General features: G+C 38.4%; 2 non-coding genes and 1 pseudogene across 2 annotated transcripts; all 3 read right to left on the bottom strand.

Annotated features, from left to right (window-relative positions):
- Positions 1–3,935: 3,935 nt before the first annotated feature.
- LOC117577484 (large subunit ribosomal RNA) lies at positions 3,936–10,473 on the bottom strand (annotated as a pseudogene).
- Positions 10,474–10,829: 356 nt separating this feature from the next.
- On the bottom strand, positions 10,830–11,008 carry LOC117577503 (5.8S ribosomal RNA). Its single transcript, XR_004573261.1, has one exon. It is a non-coding gene; the product is annotated as a 5.8S ribosomal RNA (ribosomal RNA).
- Positions 11,009–11,578: 570 nt separating this feature from the next.
- LOC117577518 (small subunit ribosomal RNA) lies at positions 11,579–13,572 on the bottom strand. Its single transcript, XR_004573269.1, has one exon. It is a non-coding gene; the product is annotated as a small subunit ribosomal RNA (ribosomal RNA).
- Between the last annotated feature and the right edge of the window lie 6,069 nt (positions 13,573–19,641).

The raw sequence follows: 19,641 nt of genomic DNA, 5'->3' as shown, positions 1-19,641 counted from the left end.
TTATATATGACTTATGCCGGCATTACACTCCATATACATAGTCATATATATTTCACTTGTGAAATTTTTCTCATATGACATGCCTGCCCGACCTCACCACCCCTATATAGGTTTTGTGACACGTTTTCTACAACCCTCTCATTTTACTAAGGTATACCACCTAATGTATCTTTATGTTGCACTAATTTTAATAATACAACAGTAAAACTTCATTATTTTTAACTTTTAAATATATTGCCTTCTATATGATTATTGTTTAACATATATTATTTATATATGACTCATATGCCGGCAGAGACTCACTCCATATACATAGTTCAATATATATTTCACTTGTGAAATTTTTTTCTCAATTAAATTCAAAATCTGCTCGACATCAAAAAACTGTATATAAATGATATATAACAAAGTTTTTTACAAATTTTATATGTATGAAATGTATTGTCAAATGTTGAACTAATATCTCGGTAGAACCTCATATCATATGGCTGCAGTTCAATAAAAAATCACCAAGTTCAAAAAATTTTTTTCTCAAGTTAAATTAAATATCTTTATCTCATTACATTAATATACATAGTATAAAATGCTATCACTTGTGAAGTTTTTTCTTCAATTTTCATATGTTGCCCGAAATATTTTTTGTCAAAGTTGAACTCATATTCGGTAGAACCTCATATCATATGGCTGAAGTTCAATAAAAATTTACCAAGTCCAAAAAATTCCAAGTCCAAAAAATTTAAATTCTCAAGTTAAATTCAAAATCTTATCTCATTTTATTAAAAAACTGTATGTATAAAATGATATATAAAAAGTTTTTTCTTCAATTTTCATATGTTGAAATTTTTTTGTCAAAGTTGAACTCATATCTCGGTAGAACCTCATATCATATGGCTGCAGTTCAATAAAAAATTCACCAAGTCCAAAAAAATTTTTTTCTCAAGTTAAATTCAAAATCTATCTCATTATATTAATAAACTGTATAAAATGATATTTAAAAAGTTTTTTTTCTTCAATTTTCATATGTTGAAATTTTTTGTCAAAGTTGAACTCATATCTCGGTAGAACTCATATCATATGGCTGAAGTTCAATAAAAAATTCACCAAGTCCAAAAAAAAAATTTTTTCTCAAGTTAAATTCAAAATCTTATCTCATTATATTAATAAACTGTATAAAATGATATATAAAAAGTTTTTTCTTCAATTTTCATATGTTGAAATTTTTTTGTCAAAGTTGAACTCATCTCTCGGTAGAACCTCATATCATATGGCTGCAGTTCAATAAAAAATTCACCAAGTCCAAAAAATTTTTTTCTCAAGTTAAATTCAAAATCGTATCTCATTATATTAATAAACTGTATAAAATGATATTTAAAAAGTTTTTTCTTCAATTTTCATATGTTGAAAATTTTTTGTCAATGTTGAACTCATATCTCGGTAGAACCTCATATCATATGGCTGAAGTTCAATAAAAAATTCACCAAGTCCAAAAAATCTTTTTCTCAAGTTAAATTCAAAATCTTATCTCATTATATTAATAAACTGTTTAAAATGATAATTAAAAAGGTTTTTCTTCAATTTTCATATGTTGAAATTTTTTGTCAAAGTTGAACTCATCTCTCGGTAGAACCTCATATCATATGGCTGCAGTTCAATAAAAAATTCACCAAGTCAAAAAAATCTTTTTCTCAAGTTAAATTCAAAATCTTATCTCATTATATTAATAAACTGTATAAAATGATATTTAAAAAGTTTTTTCTTCAATTTTCATATGTTGAAATTTTTTGTCATAGTTGAACTCATCTCTCGGTAGAACCTCATATCATATGGCTGCAATTCAATAAAAAATTCACCAAAGTCCAAAAAATTTTTTTCTCAAGTTAAATTCAAAATTGTATCTCATTTTATTAATAAACTGTATAAAATGATATTTAAAAAGTTTTTTCTTCAATTTTCATATGTTGAAATTTTTTGTCAAAGTTGAACTCATCTCTCGGTAGAACCTCATATCATATGGCTGCAGTTTCATAAAAAATTCACCAAGTCCAAAAAATCTTTTTCTCAAGTTAAATTCAAAATCTTATCTCATTATATTAATAAACAGTATAAAATGCTATTTAAAAAGTTTTTTCTTCAATTTTCATATGTTGAAATTTTTTGTCAAAGTTGAACTCATATCTCATGTCTTAATTTGTGCCACTAATATGATGGCGTTCTTTTGCTACCAAACACATAATTGTGATGAAATAAATGCATACTTAAAATACGCAAGTATTCTGTTCATATAGATACATACATAAATGTATATATATATATTTTTATATATATGCATGCATATTTTTAATTTTCGCCACTAATATGATGGCGTCCTTCTGGCTACCAAATTCATGTAATTGCGTACCAATAAATGTATATTTAAAATACACAAGTATTTTGTACACATAGATATACCATGCATATTTTTAATTTTCGCCACTAATATGATGGCGTCCTTCTGGCTACCAAATAAATATATACATATAACTAACGCTTACTAAATAAATGCATATTTAAAATATACAAGTATTTTGTACACATAGATATACTATGCATATTCTTAATTTTCGCCACTAATATAATGGCGTTCCTTTTGCTACCAAATAAATATATATAACCAACGCATAATAAATAAATGCATATATAAAATACGCAAGTATTTTGTACACATAGATATACTATGCATATTCTTGATTTTCGCCACTAATATAATGGCGTTCCTTTTGCTACCAAATAAATATATATAACCAACGCATAATAAATAAATGCATATATAAATATATGCAAGTATTTTGTATACATAGATATACTATGCATATTCTTAATTTTCGCCACTAATATAATGGCGTTCCTTTTGCTACCAAATAAATATATACAACTAACGCATACTAAATAAATGCATATTTAAAATACGCAAGTATTTTGTACACATATTATACCTTTGCATATTCTTAATTTTCGCCACTAATATGATGACGTTCCTTTTGCTACCAAATAAATATATATAAACGCACGCATTATAAATAAATGCATATATAAAATACGCAAGTATTTTGTACACATAGATATACTATGCATATATTCTTATTTTCGCCACTAATATAATGGCGTTCCTTTTGCTACCAAATAAATATATATATACCAACGCATAATAAATAAATGCATATATAAAATATATGCAAGTATTTTGTATACTAGATATACTTACTATGCATATTATTTAATTTTCGCCACTAATATAATGGCGTTCCTTTTGCTACCAAATAAATATAAATAACTAACGCATACTAAATAAATGCATATTTAAAATACGCAAGTATTTTGTACACATAGTTATACCTTTGCATATTCTTAATTTTCGCCACTAATATGATGACGTTCCTTTTGCTACCAAATAAATATATATAACCAACGCATTATAAATAAATGCATATATAAAATACGCAAGTATTTTGTACACATAGATATACTATGCATATTCTTAATTTTCGCCACTAATATAATGGCGTTCCTTTTGCTACCAAATAAATATATATAACCAACGCATAATAAATAAATGCATATATAAAATATGCAAGTATTTTGTATACATAGATATACTTACTATGCATATTATTAATTTTCGCCACTAATATAATGGCGTTCCTTTTGCTACCAAATAAATATATATAACTAACGCATACTAAATAAATGCATATTTAAAATACACAAGTATATTTTGTACACATAGATATATTATTTATTTATATATATATATATATATTTATATATTATATAAATTTTCTTCTTATATGCGTAATTGTATAACACATAATTAATAATTATGCATACAATTTTGCATATTTATATATATAAATATATATATAATATTTTTTATATATGCCTTAAACATATATATTTTATCGAATCGTCAAGCAAAGGATAAGCTTCAGTGGATCGCAGTATGGCAGCTGCTCAACCACTTACAACACCTTGCCTGTTATAAAAGTCGTTTACAATTGATTCAAGGCTTTGTCATTGTATTAAATAATGTTTTAATATATAACTAGCGCGGCACCAGGTGATCGAAGATCCTCCCAATTTACTATGTTATATGTAACATTGGCATCACATCCATCGTCGTCTATTAAATGAATAATAAACTTTTAATGGTTTAGAAGCCATACAATGCAAATTGCCCCTTATTTATCATTGCAGTCCAGCACGGATACGACCTTAGAGGCGTTCAGGCATAATCCAACGGACGTAGCGTCATACCACTGTTCGCTCGAACAAGTATTGTGCCATTGGTCCGTACCTGCGGTTCCTCTCGTACTACGCAGGAATGCTGTCGCAACAACGTTTTGTCATTAGTAGGGTAAAACTAACCTGTCTCACGACGGTCTAAACCCAGCTCACGTTCCCTTGCATGGGTGAACAATCCAACGCTTGGTGAATTTTGCTTCACAATGATAGGAAGAGCCGACATCGAAGGATCAAAAAGCGACGTCGCTATGAACGCTTGGCCGCCACAAGCCAGTTATCCCTATGGTAACTTTTCTGACACCTCTTGTTAAAAAACTCTTTAAACCAAAAGGATCGATAGGCCGAGCTTTTGCTGTCCCTGTGTGTACTGAACACCGAGATCAAGTCAGCATTTGCCCTTTTGCTCTATGTGTGGTTTCTGTCCGCACTGAGCTGGCCTTGGGACACCTCCGTTATTATTTGAGAGAGATGTACCGCCCCCCAGTCAAACTCCCTACCTGGCAATGTCCTTGAATTGGATCATACCTGAGTAATTGGAGTTATACCAAATTTTTAATTTAAGAACACATAAATGCACTCTCTCATTAATGAATTTGTTTGCGATTATATAACAAACTCGTGATACTTTGATCAAGAAGCTTGCATCAAAACCCAATACCATAAGATATAATAAATATATCCGTATAATGGCTAGGAAATGATACACGTTCCATTTAATCAAGTAAGTAAGGAAACAATAAGAGTAGTGGTATTTCATTGTCGATACTAAACCGAAATTTAATATCTCCCACTTATTCTACACCTCTTATGTCTCCTTACACTGCCAGATTAGAGTCAAGCTCAAAAGGGTCTTCTTTCCCCGCTAATTATTCCAAGCCCGTTCCCTTGGCTGTGGTTTCGCTAGATAGTAGATAGGGACAGTAGGAATCTCGTTAATCCATTCATGCGCGTCACTAATTAGATGACGAGGCATTTGTATTTTTTTTTGTAGGAAATGAATTTGCCCACACAACAATGCCATATATGAATGGCACGTCATATGACTGTTTTCCCTTTACTTTGTACACAATAGATGTTGGCCAGTGTAGTTGACTTTCAATGAGGAAAGTAAACCTCGGTGCTAACCCACTCCTTGGCGATATCCAGTATGGAACATGAACGTCTTAAAGCCGCAGACTCCGCCATCTACCACCCTGGTACTGATAATATTGCTATCACCAGCGTTAAGGACTCCCAGTGCTCTCAGTCGTTTTACCGACCGATAGCTCCAGATGCCCCTCCAGTTTAGCGTAGCAGAAACGATTTTAATGTCCTCATGTGCCCGATAATCCCGAACCAGAGCCGTTCGTACGTCCTGTCTGTCGTAGATCTCAACCTTACTCTGATGAGCTTGGTCAAGATCAAGTCCGTCAGTCACAACCTGAGCGTCGATCACTATAGTGTGATCTGGTCGGAAACCCACCAGGTCCGGCTTATATATATCCTGTTCTCTCCCTGCAGACTTGGTTCAGCAATGACAGAGTAGCCTCTCGTCTCAAGTCCCGCGCTTGAGATAATTAGCTACACTGTTGTGTCTAGCCACCCGCCTCCCATGCGTACGATGACACTTCTGCAGAATGTGGTTTAGTGATTCGGGAGCATCACATCCTGCACGACACTGCCTCTCCAATTCGTGCCTTCCCCTCGTGGTACGAGACCGCGTGGGTAGGGCATTTATCCGCAGTTTGATCCCATTCAAATAAGCTTTTCCAGTTAACAAACGCGTGGGTGCGACAACCCACCCGTGTTGCGGAGCATAACGCCCTGCTTCACGGAGACCGCTACCATCAACAGAGGAGTGCAACCTATCCGCCCAGTACGAATCGATCAAAAGGCGTGTATCCAGAGCCGCGTCTCCCGATGCCTTGCACCTATCTCGGGCCCTCCGAATTTCCGCACTAAGGAACGAACTGGCCGTCTCGGATTGCTCGAGGTGGGGCCCATTTTATGTTCGTTAGCCTCTGTATGCGCAGCATTGGAGCTGTCCTTCGAACTGAGGGAACACCGAGACCCCCACTTGTGTGGGGGGCATGGAAGAATGCTACTGACACATCCATAGGAAGATCTAACCATTTCCTTACGACCGACCGTACCAGTCTGTCACACTTTCTCAAAAACGCCTATTGCCACACTACCAAGGGTTAGCTTGTGATATAGCTGTGGAATGAGGACAGTTCTGAGGGCGAATAACTTCTGCTGTGGCTTCAGGGGGGACCGCGATATGATATCCAATCTGGGACCAATGTCCTCAGTCGGATTGTAGCGCGGGCCCTCCCGTCCGCAGTGAACTGAATGCCGAGATACCTCCACTCCTCCGAACGCTTCAAGCTTGGACACGTGCGCGAACCTACACAGAAGCTCCGTGATTCGATCACAGTACACTTCTGCTTCGGTTGCCCTTGACACTAACAGTAAAACACTTATTAGCGTTTAGGGGTCAGCCCAACGGACGCCAAAAAGGAGACCGTGGTATCCAATAATGCCTGAAGGCCCTTCGGTGTAGAAGCAAACAACACCAGATCGTCTGCGAACGCTGCAGCGTTTGTTTTGGCATTTCCGACACTGACACCAATCTCGTCCGGTAGAGACCTGAGCAACGGTCGATGACCAAGTTGAACATATGTGGAGACAAAGGGTCACCCTGCTTCACACCTCTAGCAGGGACGAATTCCTCTGATCTCCAGCCTTTACCATTGAGACTAGTGCCACCTCCCAAGTACAAGCTACGTACGTAGTCAACAAAACCCGTTGGTGCACCATACGCGGATAGGGTGTCAATTACCGCTGCGTGTGAGACACAGAGTCAAACGCTTTGCTGACATCAAGTGTCGCGATATATAACACGACGCATGACGTCTATGGTGGTCCCTCAGGATTAAGTCAACTATTGTCGCGTTATCGGCGCAACCGTCAGTAGGAAGAAACCCCGCTGACGCGGATCCCAATCGACTGATGAGGCCAATCGAGATGCCTGAGCTCCCTGTGAGATGGCATTGAGTTGTCTAACTATGACAGAAGGCACCGATATCGGACGGAAGTCTTCTGGTCGGGATGCTCTTACCGTCTTCGGGATGAAAAAACGGTTCGAGCCATTCGGAAGAGTGTGGGTAGTTTGCCGCACCAGAGAATAAGGTTCATTATGCGAAGCATAACACCACTGGGAATACTCCTGGCAGTTCTTGGAGATATTCCGTCCGGTCCGGGAGAAGAAGTCATGGCACTTGATGCATTTGCAGGTCAAGTAGACGTAAGGACCATACCCCCTCAAGAGTAAGTGTCCCATTTGGGGCACGGTGCGATACTAAGAGGAAAGGCTCTTGTGTCATACTTCTCCTTGTTCATAACCTCTTATGTTGGCTTACCACTGCCCTTAGCTCAAACGGGTCTGTCTTCCCCGTCTAATTATCCGGAAGCCTTCGTTTGACCAGACGCTGAGAGGTAGCCTAGCTTCTTGACTGCTCGTTAATCGATTATGACATTGCGCGTCACTAATTATGACGAGAAGAAGACAGAGGCTACCTAAAGAGAGTCATAGTTACTCCCGCCGTTGACCCGCGCTTACTTGAATTTCTTCACTTTGACATTCAGAGCACTGGGCAGAAATCACATTGTGTCAACACCCGCTAGGGCCATCACAATGCTTTGTTTTAATTAGACAGTCGGATTCCCCAAGTCCGTGCCAGTTCTGAATTGATTGTTAATTGATAATCGTTATAATTTAAAAGAACTAGCTGGTTGCCCAACTAGTATTCTTAAAATTTTAGCAAGAAAGTTCCACAATTGGCTACGTAACTAAACTATCCGGGGAACAAGAAACTACCATAAATGATAGAAACTCTATTTACCCAGAACGAGCACATAAACCATGTTATTGTTTTCCCAATCAAGCCCGACTATCTCAATCTTCAGAGCCAATCCTTATCCCGAAGTTACGGATCTAATTTGCCGACTTCCTTACCTACATTATTCTATCGACTAGAGACTCTTCACCTTGGAGACCAGCTGCGGATATTGGTACGGCCTGTTGAGAAGTTTGCGTGTCCCCACCATAAATTTTCAAGGTCCGAGGAGAAAATATCGACACAACAGTATATGTCATGCTCTTCTAGCCCATCTACCATATCTCTCTGCGAAAGACTTCCATGGTAGTACGGCTATAAAACAGAAAAGAAAACTCTTCCGATATCTCTCGACGGCTTCTTTATGGTCGTTCCTGTTGCCAGGATGAGCACGAGGCCCATATTTAATAACAAACGGATACTCAACAGGTTACGGAATTGGAACCGTATTCCCTTTCGTTCAAAATTATTCAAGTTTTTTAATTATGACAAAATATAAATTTTAGTTACTTTTTTTTACTTGAAAATTTTCGGCTTTCGCCTTGAACTTAGGACCGACTAACTCGTGATCAACCACTGTTCACACGAAACCCTTCTCCACTTCAGTCCTCCAAGGTCTCATTCGATTATTTGCTACTACCACCAAGATCTGTACCAATGACGGCTCCATGCAGGCTTACGCCAAACACTTCTAAGCACACCATTGTACCTTCCTACTCACTAAAGTTTCAAAATTTATATTACAAGTAATATAAATCATCTACTTTAGCGGTAATGTATAGGTATACAACTTAAGCGCGCATCCATTTTAAGGGCTAGTTGCTTCGGCAGGTGAGTTGTTACACACTCCTTAGCGGATTTCGACTTCCATGATCACCGTCCTGCTGTTTTAAGCAACCAACGCCTTTCATGGTTTCTGAATGAGTTGTTAATTTGGGCACCGTAACATTACGTTTGGTTCATCCCACAGCGCCAGTTCTGCTTACCAAAAGTGGCCCACTGGGCACATTATATCATAACCTTAAACTTCATATCAAGAAAGTTAAGGTTCTTACCCATTTAAAGTTTGAGAATAGGTTAAGATCGTTTCGACCCTAAGGCCTCTAATCATTCGCTTTACCAGATAAGATTATTTTATACAACAGTTAAATGCACCAGCTATCCTGAGGGAAACTTCGGAAGGAACCAGCTACTAGATGGTTCGATTGGTCTTTCGCCCCTATACTCAATTCTGACAATCGATTTGCACGTCAGAACTGTTTCGGTCTTCCATCAGGGTTTCCCCTGACTTCAACCTGATCAAGTATAGTTCACCATCTTTCGGGTCACAGCATATATGCTCAAGGTACGTTCCAGTTAGAGGCATAAATAATATAAATATTATTATACATAACTATATAGAACGCCCCGGGATTGCGTTAATCAACTATAAATAGTTAAAAAACTAATCCCAATAATAGTCAAGTTAATTACGCTATTAGGTTTATATCCCAATAACTTGCACATATGTTAGACTCCTTGGTCCGTGTTTCAAGACGGGTCCCGAAGGTATCCTGAATCTTTCGCATTGTTAATCATACAAGTGCTTATAATAAACATAAAAATCAATGATAATCATGCCATTATATAATTCCGAAAAATTAACGCACTGTACTCATATAATCTATCAGCACTTTATCAAATTTTTGAAATTTATTTTATGTTAAAATGCAAGCACTCTAATTTAAATAAACTCTTATCAAAATTGTTTGATAAATTCCATACATGCTAATAGATTACAATGTCCTTATATGGAAAAAATGCACACTATCGTTATAATATTGATTAAATATTACAATTCTAATGATGAATTTTCCATAACGGATATTCAGGTTCATCGGGCTTAACCTCTAAGCAGTTTCACGTACTATTTAACTCTCTATTCAGAGTTCTTTTCAACTTTCCCTCACGGTACTTGTTTACTATCGGTCTCATGGTTATATTTAGTTTTAGATGGAGTTTACCACCCCACTTAGTGCTGCACTATCAAGCAACACGACTCTTTGGAAACATCATCTAATAATCATTAACGTTATACGGGCCTGGCACCCTCTATGGGTAAATGGCCTCATTTAAGAAGGACTTAAATCGTTAATTTCTCATACTAGAATATTGACGTTCCATACACTGCATCTCACATTTGCCATATAGACAAAGTGACTTAGTGCTGAACTGATTTCTTTTCGCTCGCCGCTACTAAGAAATCCTTGTTAGTTTCTTTTCCTCCCCTAATTAATATGCTTAAATTCAGGGGGTAGTCCCATATGAGTTGAGGTTGTTTAATTACACTTATAGACAATTCTCTGCCTATTTTGAAATATACTATTTTTTTCTTGAAGGTCCATAATATTCACAAAATTATTCTTTATACCATATTCGTTAATAAGAGGCAATTCTAGTTTATAAAATAATATATTTTTATGCTAGACATTCCTCAATATTATTTGAAATGAATAAAGAACATATAATTCTTCAAATTTCTCATGCAACAGAGTTTTAGTATTTTTCATTTATTAATTCATATTATGAATATCTTAAGCGAGAACTTTTTAGATTCACACTTATATTATCCAATAATATACAATGTGCTTAAAATTCCGAAAAATTTTAAACAACTTATTTAGCATAGTCTTACAACCCTCAACCATATGTAGTCCAAGCAGCACTAAAAAATTAATTAAAGTACATAACAGCATGGACTGCGATATGCGTTCAAAATGTCGATGTTCATGTGTCCTGCAGTTCACACGATGACGCACAGTTTGCTGCGTTCTTCATCGACCCATGAGCCGAGTGATCCACCGCTTAGAGTGATACAATTTTTTTTTTATTTCATTACGTCAAGAATATTTTTATTGAAAGAAATTAAAAATACACCATTTTACTGGCATATATCAATTCCTTCAATAAAATTTTTTTTTTATACCTAAATAAATGTTGCGAAATGTCTTAGTTTTACATAATCGATAATAATAAGATATATGACAAGTATATTTTAGCTAAATTTATTTATTATGATCAACATATGTAAAGCGTTAACCTGCAAACAGGTACAACATTGTTTTTCTTTAGGTGTTGCGAACCAATGTATGCGCACTGGAATATGCACAATACATTTTGCAACGCATGTATATTATGGTACATATACACGCAGTTTTTTATTTTATCCAAAACACATAAAACACTCTTAATACAGTATATAATAATAATAATACATGACAAACGGTTTTTAGCTAATTTAAATTATTATATGTTGCATAATTGTATCTCATATGATTGAATAAAATATTTATATTTATTAGTTACATAATTTATTAAATATTGCAATTCCCTAAAAGAGAAAAACAAATTTAATTTATTAACGGTTAGATGCATTAAAACAATAATGATCCTTCCGCAGGTTCACCTACGGAAACCTTGTTACGACTTTTACTTCCTCTAAATAATCAAGTTCGGTCAACTTTTGCGAAACAACCGCAACACACAAGGCGTCACAGTGATCACGTCCGGAGACCTCACTAAATAATTCAATCGGTAGTAGCGACGGGCGGTGTGCACAAAGGGCAGGGACGTAATCAATGCGAGTTAATGACTCACACTTACTGGGAATTCCAAGTTCATGTGAACAGTTTCAGTTCACAATCCCAAGCATGAAAGTGGTTCAGCGGTTTACCCGGACCTCTCGGTCTAGGAAATACACGTTGATACTTTCATTGTAGCGCGCGTGCAGCCCAGGACATCTAAGGGCATCACAGACCTGTTATTGCTCAATCTCATTATTGCTAGACGCAATTTGTCCATTTAAGAAGCTAGTGTCCTTATAATGGGACAAACCAACAGGTACGGCTCCACTTATATAAACACATTCAAACACAATAAACATTTTACTGCCACCATGAATGAAGGCTATATAAGCTTCAACACCATAATCCTGAAGATATCTATTTAATATATTTGAGTCTCGTTCGTTATCGGAATTAACCAGACAAATCACTCCACGAACTAAGAACGGCCATGCACCACCACCCATAGATTCGAGAAAGAGCTATCAATCTGTCTTACACACTTATGTTCGGACCTGGTAAGTTTTCCCGTGTTGAGTCAAATTAAGCCGCAGGCTCCACTCCTGGTGGTGCCCTTCCGTCAATTCCTTTAAGTTTCAGCTTTGCAACCATACTTCCCCCGGAGCCCAAAAGCTTTGGTTTCCCGGAAGCGACTGAGAGAGCCATAAAAGTAGCTACACCCAATTGCTAGCTGGCATCGTTTATGGTTAGAACTAGGGCGGTATCTGATCGCCTTCGAACCTCTAACTTTCGTTCTTGATTAATGAAAACATCTTTGGCAAATGCTTTCGCTTAAGTTAGTCTTACGACGGTCCAAGAATTTCACCTCTCGCGTCGTAATACTAATGCCCCAAAACTGCTTCTATTAATCATTACCTCTTGATCTGAAAACCAATGAAAGCAGAACAGAGGTCTTATTTCATTATCCCATGCACAGAATATTCAGGCATTTGAAGCCTGCTTTAAGCACTCTAATTTGTTCAAAGTAATTGTACCGGCCCACAATAACACTCGATGAAGAGCACTAATGCAGGTTTTTAAATAGGAGGAACATATAAAAAAGTACAAGTACCTAATTATATATAAGAACTCCACCGGTAATACGCTTACATACATAAAGGTATAGTACTAACTACAATTGTAAGTTGCACTACCCGTATGAAGCACAAGTTCAACTACGAACGTTTTAACCGCAACAACTTTAATATACGCTATTGGAGCTGGAATTACCGCGGCTGCTGGCACCAGACTTGCCCTCCAATAGGTCCTTGTTAAAGGATTTAAAGTGTACTCATTCCAATTACAGGGCCTCGGATATGAGTCCTGTATTGTTATTTTTCGTCACTACCTCCCCGAGCTGGGAGTGGGTAATTTACGCGCCTGCTGCCTTCCTTAGATGTGGTAGCCGTTTCTCAGGCTCCCTCTCCGGAATCGAACCCTGATTCCCCGTTACCCGTTGCAACCATGGTAGTCCTAGATACTACCATCAAAAGTTGATAGGGCAGACATTTGAAAGATCTGTCGTCGGTACGAGACCATACGATCTGCATGTTATCTAGAGTTCAACCAGTGTAACGATCTTGCGATCGCTTGGTTTTAGCCTAATAAAAGCACACGTTCCAGAAGGTCCGTGTTTTAATTGCATGTATTAGCTCTAGAATTACCACAGTTATCCAAGTAACTGTTAACGATCTAAGGAACCATAACTGATATAATGAGCCTTTTGCGGTTTCACTATTAATTCGTGTGTACTTAGACATGCATGGCTTAATCTTTGAGACAAGCATATAACTACTGGCAGGATCAACCAGAATAATGTTCATTTCATTATGTAAATATATTTAAAATATAATTACATAAATCTTCAAATATGTAAAATACATGACAACTCACAAATATTTTTGAATAACAAACGATAATATTCAATAATTGTATATATATATATGTTATACTTGACATGTACTATACGAATGTGGCCATAATTAGATAGCATTCACGTTCGCTAGTTATAATTCACAATTGTTTATATAAATATATATACTTATATATAAAATATATATATGCATATAATCGTTCAAAAATATCATTTTATTTCAACTTACTAAATATATTATATCACACATGCATATTTATAATTTAAATTCAATTAATTGAATAAAAAATTATTTTATTTTGATGACAAATTGATAATTTTATCTAATTCTGCATTTACGTGTAGACAATATTATATTAGTAAAAACTCCGTCCACAATAGTGTCCTAGAGGATTTTTCATTATTCACAAAATACGTGATGAGCACACACTGCCCACCATGTATAGGTTTTTAGTGCGATCGAACTTTCGAAATGAACAGACTGTGTGTGCTCCGTGTGAGACCATAGAAACCTATAAAAACATTCCGACCAGAGAACGAATTTAGATTTTTCCCTGTAGTGGATCATAAATGCAACAAAGTGACGAATAATTTAGTGACAGGACACTCTTAATATTGTGAAAAAAATCGAGTTTCTCCAATTGCAAAAATAACCACGTGCTGGGAATCATTTCCAAGCTTTTGAAGCTATCGAGCTTTAAAGCTTGATCACAGCTGTTCGAACTTTACCCAAGTCGTGAGCCGCTGTAAATAGTTCCATAGCTTATAAGACTCTAAAGCTTAAAGCTCGGTATCAGCTTTTTAGCAAAGTCGCGAACATCACTCAAGACGAACGACATCGAAATAGCAAAACATCAACGCTATCCAAGTCACGAACCATCGATATAGCAAGGACACAACGCTGTGTCGGTGTCAGCGTTTAGCATGTCGCAAACATCACCAAGACATGAACCATTGAAATAGCAAAACATCAACGCTTTGCCGAATTTCGAACTCCTTCAAAATTCGAATTCGCGTCATATATTACCATGATATGGCAAGCCCAATGCCGCCTAGAAAAGAAGGTGCAACATCAAATATAAAAATAGTGACTCCAGCGACTCCGAGCCTGGAGAAATAAGCGCCAAGAATGCCAAAAAAAGCCGATAAGGAGGACAAGCCAGCACCAGCGAGGCAGCCAGAGCTGCATAATAAGCAGACTTAAAAATAACTCATTCGGAATCCTATCTGAGGACGATGATGAAACAGATTCTAGTGATGATTACGAAGAGTAACCAGCTGCTCCCTAAGACATCCAAAAAGCATGACCAAGAGGAAAAGCACCCAAGGAGATCAAGCCACGCCAATCTTCATCCCGGATGTAACCAGCATCAAGGACCTATCAAAATGCCATCTCTGGCGCCTTAGGCAAAGATGTAGAGGTCATATACAAAGCCAGCCAGAATAACTTCATTCGAGTCATGACCTCCCAAACTAGGATGCCTTTACCAAACTAAAGACTTTCTTGAGCGATAGTAAAAATAGATTCCACACCTTTCAACCCCGAGATGAACGCGCCTACCGGAGTGGTCATCAAAGGCCCTCCACCACTCGATGTATTTTCAGACATCAAAGAGGACTTCGGCCGCACGGGCACAGGTCAGGGATTCCACAATCCCAATAAAGGGGTACAAAGAAGCCTCTAAACCTCTTCTTCGTAAGTCTGGAGCCGGCCAAAAAACAATAAGGAGTATACCAGATCAAACGGATATGCAGCACATGGTCACGGTTGAACCGCTCAAATTCAACGATGTCCCAATGCTACCGCTGCCAGGCCTTCGGGCATACCCAAAAGATACTGCACCTCGACCATCGTTGCGTCAAGTTGGAGCGAGCACTCCACGCTGAAATGCAAAAAACGCCAGTGAACCGGCTTTCTGCCTTACTGCAAGGGCCCATCATGCGGCCTCATACAAAGGCTGTCCAGCTTACAAGAGAGCGAAAGTGTTTTTGCCCCCAGGCAGGCAACCAGCCTCACGTTACCAGCCGCAGAATCACACCTCAGCAAGATCGACCCCCTACGCAAGCAGAATCCGACCCAAATGTTAGCTATGCCAATACAGCAAGAAACGCTGGCCCCACAAGATAACATCTACATCCCAACGCCAACTTTAATCCACCAAGCAATTCCCTTGACGCGGCAATGGCCAGAATGGAGGCCATGTTTGAGCGCATGATGGAAAAGGTCATGAGTCAAATGACCAAATGCTTGCTACCGTTTGCAAATCATTATGCAAAACGGGATTAAACATAACGATCTGGAACGCTAAACGGCCTGATTAAAAGCCGGCCAGAAGTGGAACACTTTATCCACACACACACACCAGACATACTCCTCATCTCCGAGTTGCACTCACTTCTCCAATAGATCATACATCCGACTTCACGGGTATGACATCATTCCACGCGACCACCTAGCGGCAGAGCTCATGGGCGGAGCGGCAATTATTATTAAAGCGGGCATAACACTACAACATAGCTGAGTACCTTAGAGGAAGACTGGTACAATGTGCCAAAGTCAATCTGCCCAGCCCACAAGGCGACCTACAGTCGCCGCGGTCTACCTCCCTCAGACACAGATATCAGAAGGCATTTTGATATGCTGCTGAGCAGTCTGAGTAACGATTTCTATATTTAGGGCGATTTCAACGCAAAGCACCGATGTTGGGGATGCGAGTCAGCACTTCTAAAGGATTAGCGCACTATTTTTATAGGTGCATTCCAGCGCAAGGACTCATCGTATGCCACAGTCAGGAGAGCCCACTACTGGCCCAACAGATCCGACCAAAATCCGACACCCTGCATGGCCATCTCCAAAGGATTTATAGTGCCAAAGACTCGTTGTCTCAAACGCGGACCTTTTCTCTCGACCACAGCGCAGTGGAACTGCTAATTTATCTTTATTGCACTGAGAAAGCTGCACATCCCAGGATGATCAAGAAGAGCACGAGCTGCAACTCCTAATCAAAGCCTGGCTATATGGATAAATGTCAACCCAGTATGCAAGATCTTACCACACCGAGCAAGTGAACAACGCATATCAACGAGTCATACGCAACACATGCAAACGCGCAGCACATGCTTCCCCCAGACCCCAATCTCTCCAGACTACCAACGAGGTTCTACACCTTTGGTCTTCAGAGATCGCCTCGCTTTTAGCTGAGAAGAGACGGTTCGCGACGAGTATGGTTCCTTATCCAGAAATCCTAGAGATAAAAGGGTATTTAACAGAGCCGCAAAGCGCTTAAGGATAAGCTCCTAAAAGCTCAGGCAGAGCTCGTTTTGAAGAGTTCCTGGCCAATGTTGAGCTGGAGACCCACAGCACAACGCTTTGCAGGTCACTCGTCATATAAACCGACCTACTAAGAGAGTTGCTCCAGTCCAGCGTGCTGCTGTGAGCGCTGGTGCGCACACAGCAGAAGAACAGCTGAAGCTTTTGTGGAGCACCTCAGCGAAGCTTTAAGTATATAATAAGATGCATACGACCTGGATATCTCAGCTACGCAAACTTGCCTACAACTATTAGATGAAAACACCAACAACAACCAAGAAGAGCTAGCTATGGTCTCGGTGGATGAGGTCAAACTTGAGATCGAGGGACTCAAGACGAATAAATCGCCGTTCTGCTGATGGCATTGAAGCACTGGCTGTTAAGCTTCTTCCCCCTCCCTGCCTACAACTCCTCGCCAACATATACAGCAGGTGCTTTCAGCTAGGACATTTTCCAACCATCTGGAAACGAGCAGAGGTAATTCTATACCCAAACCTGGCAAACCTGAAGCCAATCTTGGCTCTTATCGTCCGATAAGTTTGCTGTCGATACTCTCCAAAATTACTCGAAAGAGTATTTTTTGCGCAGAGTATTGCCAGTGCTGGAAGAAGCTGGGTTGATTCCGGATCACCAGTTTCTGCTTCAGGCGTTCTCACTCCACCCCGAACAATGCCACCGTTTAGTCAAAGTGATACTGGACGCATTCGAGGAGAAGAACTACTGGTGCGCCGTAATGCTTGACGTGAAGCAAGCTTTCGTTTACGAGTCTGGCACCAGGCACTACTGCTTAAGCTTTAAGAGAAACCTGCTCAACCCATTACGCATTTCTGCAATCTTACCTCGACAACAGTAAGCTTTTATGTCAGATGCGGAGATTGCGCGATCTACCACAAAAGGTATCGAAGCCGGTGTACCACAAGGTAGCGTCCTAGGCCCTCTATTGTAACACGTTGTACACAGCGGACATGCCTACATTTTTCAACGAGAACTTATTGGTTGCCACATACGCTGATGACACAGCCTTCTTGCCACAGCAGGAACCCACAGGATGGCGTCGGAAATTATTTTAAATCAGCTAAACACCATCGAGCCCTGGCTGCGGAGGTGGAACATCTCGGTAAACCTGAGAAGTCCACGCAAACCACATTTGCACTCCGCACGGCAATTGCCCGCCTGTCAGTCTCAATGGGGAATATATTCCGTAAATCCCACGCCCAAATACCTGGGCATGACGCTTGACAGGCGGTTAACATTTTTCGCACACACATCCTAAGGAAAGAGAATAGCAGAGCTGAAGAGAGGCTGAAGCATTCCATGGCTCATTGGAAACGCTCAGAAGCTTAAAAGCATTTTTAAACTGCTTGTAATACAAAAGCCACTCATTAAGCCAATCTGGATATATGGCATCCATATGTGGGCACTGCCTGCAAATGAACTGCAGGAGCATCCAAAGGCTGCAGAACAAGGCTCTTGAGAATGGTCTCTCACGCTCATCCCTTACCGAACAACAGCACCATCCACGTTTTGTGACACAGGGTTCCTGGTAGAAGATGAAATTCGAAAAGTAGCACGAATTACGTCAACAGCCCATAACCACCCAAACACATTGGCCATCAACATCTTGGACAACAGCAAACCGTCAAGACTTAAAATCAACACCCCTTCGAACCTGCCCCATGGATTTATATATGACTTAGCCCTCCAGAACTCCTACCATACCATAGTCATATATAATTTAATCGACAAGCTTGCCTCAAATGAATTGCCCTGCCGACAAGATTTTAAATATATAATTTTGACGAAAAAAAAAAAAAAAAAAAAAAATGATAGCACGACCAGCTCGATTTTACTAAAGGTATACACCACCTAATAGATCTTTATGTTGCTGCAAATTTAATGATGCAACACTACTCATTATTTTAACTTTTTTATCAATATGCCTTCTACATGATTATTTTTCATATATTATTTATAATGACTTATGCCGGACAATGACAGCCATATAACTAGTCATATAAGTCACGTGAATTTTTTCTCATATGACATGCCTGCTCGATCATCACCACCCTATAAGGTTTGTGACACGTTTTCTACAAGCCTCTTTGAATTTAGTATGATTAACGTATCTTTATGTTGCACTCTAATTAATTAATACCAGTAAAACTTCATTATTTTACTTTTTTAATCATATTGCCTCTATATGATTATTTTCATATATTATTATATATGACTTATGCCGGCAAGACTCACTCCATATATCATAGTCTGATATATATTTCACTTGTTGAAATTTTTCTCATATGACATGCCTGCTCGACATCACCACCCCTATATAGGTTTTGTGACACGTTTCTACAACCAGCTATTTTTACTAAGTATATAATGTATCTTTATGTTGCTCACTAATTTAATAATGCAACAGTAAAACTTCATTATTTTTTAACTTTTTTCATACATATTGCCTTCTATATGATTATTTTCATATATTATTTATATATGACTTATGCCGGCAAGACTCACTCCATATACTAGTCATATAGTTTTCACTTGTGAAATTTTTCTCATATGACATGCCTGCTCGACATCACCATGAATATAATGTTTTGTAACCATGCTCATTATATTTAGTACCCGTCTAACGTAGCTTTTTGTTGCACTTTTAATAATATGACTTCAGCAGTTTTTAACTAATGTATTGCC

The sequence above is a fragment of the Drosophila albomicans genome, unplaced genomic scaffold, assembly GCF_009650485.2.
Source record: "Drosophila albomicans strain 15112-1751.03 unplaced genomic scaffold, ASM965048v2 utg000078l_pilon, whole genome shotgun sequence".
Classification (NCBI taxonomy): domain Eukaryota; kingdom Metazoa; phylum Arthropoda; class Insecta; order Diptera; family Drosophilidae; genus Drosophila; species Drosophila albomicans.
The sequence above is the reverse complement of the archived record's forward strand: the minus strand, read 5'-3'. Positions and strand labels throughout refer to the sequence as shown.